Raw genomic sequence first — 2413 nt, 5'->3', positions numbered from 1 at the left:
GCAGAGGGAGACAGAGAGAAAAAAGGGGGGTGGGGTGGGGGAGAGCAAGAGAGAGCGAGGCAGAGAGTGGAGATAAGTAGAAGGATAAAAAAAAAAAAACACAAGACAGCCTAATTATTATGGGTTTTTTTTTTCGTGAGCACGTCTGTTCACAAAAACTACAACAACAGAGTCAACGATTGTGACAACAACAACAGAAGAAACGTCATGGGCACCACGACTGCAACAACAGAAAAGTGAACCCGTCCGCTGCACACATACATAATATTATGGTAATAGCACCACCATCACAACTACAACAACAACAATTATAACAACAACAGCAACAACAACAACAACAACAACAACAACAATAGCAACAAAAACAACAGCAACAACAACAACAACAACAACAACAACAACAACAACGGCAACAACAACAACAGCAACATAAGAACAACAAAATATCTTAAAAACATTAACAAAAGTAAATACAGCAACAACAACAACAACAAAGTTTAAGAAAACAACACCAGTACAACAACAGCAACAACAGCTACTACAACAGCAACATCATGAACAACAACAACAATTTCAGCAACAAAAAACAACATCATCATGAACAACAACAGCAACAGCAACAACAACAACTACAACAGCAACAATATGAACAACAACAACATCAACAACAACAGCAACAGCAACAGCAAAAACAACAACAACAGCAACAGCAATTGAATCAACTGCGCCATTTTTTTTCTACATTTCAGCAGGACAGACCAGATACCCGATATGCTTCCAAAAGAAGGGCGGTGCTCACACAAGCGCGCGTTTTTCATATTCTCGGGAGCGGTGTGCGTCTTCACCTGGCTATTGTTTAGTGGTACGTCTGTTGGATAAACCAGCCCCCCTCTCTCTCTCTCTCTCTCTCTCTCTCTCTCTCTCTCTCTCTCTCTCTCTCTCTCTCTCTCTCTCACACACACACACACACAAACACACACACACACTCACTCTCTCTCTCACACACACACTCTCTCTCTCTCTTTCAAACACTCTCTGTCTGTCTGTCTGTCTGTCTGTCTGTCTCTCTCTCTCTCTCTCTTTCTGGCTCTCTCTCTCCTTCTATCTGCTCTCTCTCTCTCTCTGTCTATCTCTCTCTGGCTCTCTCTCTCTCTGTCTCTCTCTCTGTCTCTCCCTGTCTCTCTCTCTATTGCTCTCTTTCTTCTATCTCCGGCTGTCACCCCCCCTTCTCTCTCTCTGTCGCTCTCTGTCTCTCTCCCTCTCTCTCGCTTTCTCTCTCTTACGTATATGTTATGTCTCTCCCTTTGTAAGCCTGTGTGTCTGTCTGTCTCTATCTGTCTCTATCTGTCTCTATTTGTCTTTATCTGTCTCTATCTGTCTCCCTCTATCTGTTTTTCTTTTCTTTTCTTTCTTTTTAAAAATGTTCTTTGTTTTTCGATAATTAAATGTTTTAGAGAGCTCGCAACTGCATATATGAGCACGCGGGACGCATTAAGCATTTTACGGTTTGGTAGGAATTAATTTAGAATTTTGTCCGGATGGCGGCCGAAACTTAATTATTCTTATCAATCCTCTTTCTGTTGTGGTTATTATTCTTGCCTTTCGATACGACGGTACAACGTCTATGAAATAATATCATCTGAAAAGATACGTTTGTGAAGTTTATCATAACTTCAAAATCTTCCAGTCCAACTCGAAGAGAATTGGTCGCTTTTAAGCACTAGGGGGCTATCCTGAAAAAATGCTGATTTGAGGAAATCGAAGGTAAAATGTTTGGACCCTCATTCAGTTTCTTTAAAAGACAAGGAGAGTTTTCATTATAATCAACAAACACACACACCAATGAAACCAAACTTCTCCTATAGGTAGGGCAATGCCCACTTTAAAAAAAATGTAGGTCCCGATTTCTGTAAACGTTTAAAATCTGGGTTAGCCCGCTTGTCCTTAAAAGCGAGCAATTAACAGTTAATTATTTTTTTTTAATCAACATTTTTCTATTAAATTAAAAAGACAATGTATAGCTTAGTGTGCATTTTTCTATTAAATGAAAAAGACAATGTATAGCTTAGTGTGAGTGAGGCTTGGACTGGGGCGACGAGCAAAAGCCTGTCTATTTTTGTTTTTTTAATTGCAGGTGTTTTGAAACCCTGTTTCGATAATTTAGGAGGCAGATTACTAACTCGTGTCTGCCAGGACCCATTCGGGCAGGGAGGGATACAATACATCAGTAGAAAAACCGAAAAACTCGATAAAAAATGTTTCCCCTCATCGGAAATCGAACTCGAGTCTCCTGCGTGCAGAGCCAACAATAGCGTATATTGTGATATTAAGATTTTCCATGTATTTTGCTGTATTAATAAGATAAGATAAGATAAGATAAGATAAGATAAGATAAGATAAGATAAGATAAGAT

This window comes from Aplysia californica, unplaced genomic scaffold, assembly GCF_000002075.1.
Source record: "Aplysia californica isolate F4 #8 unplaced genomic scaffold, AplCal3.0 scaffold01040, whole genome shotgun sequence".
Classification (NCBI taxonomy): domain Eukaryota; kingdom Metazoa; phylum Mollusca; class Gastropoda; order Aplysiida; family Aplysiidae; genus Aplysia; species Aplysia californica.
The sequence above is the reverse complement of the archived record's forward strand: the minus strand, read 5'-3'. Positions refer to the sequence as shown.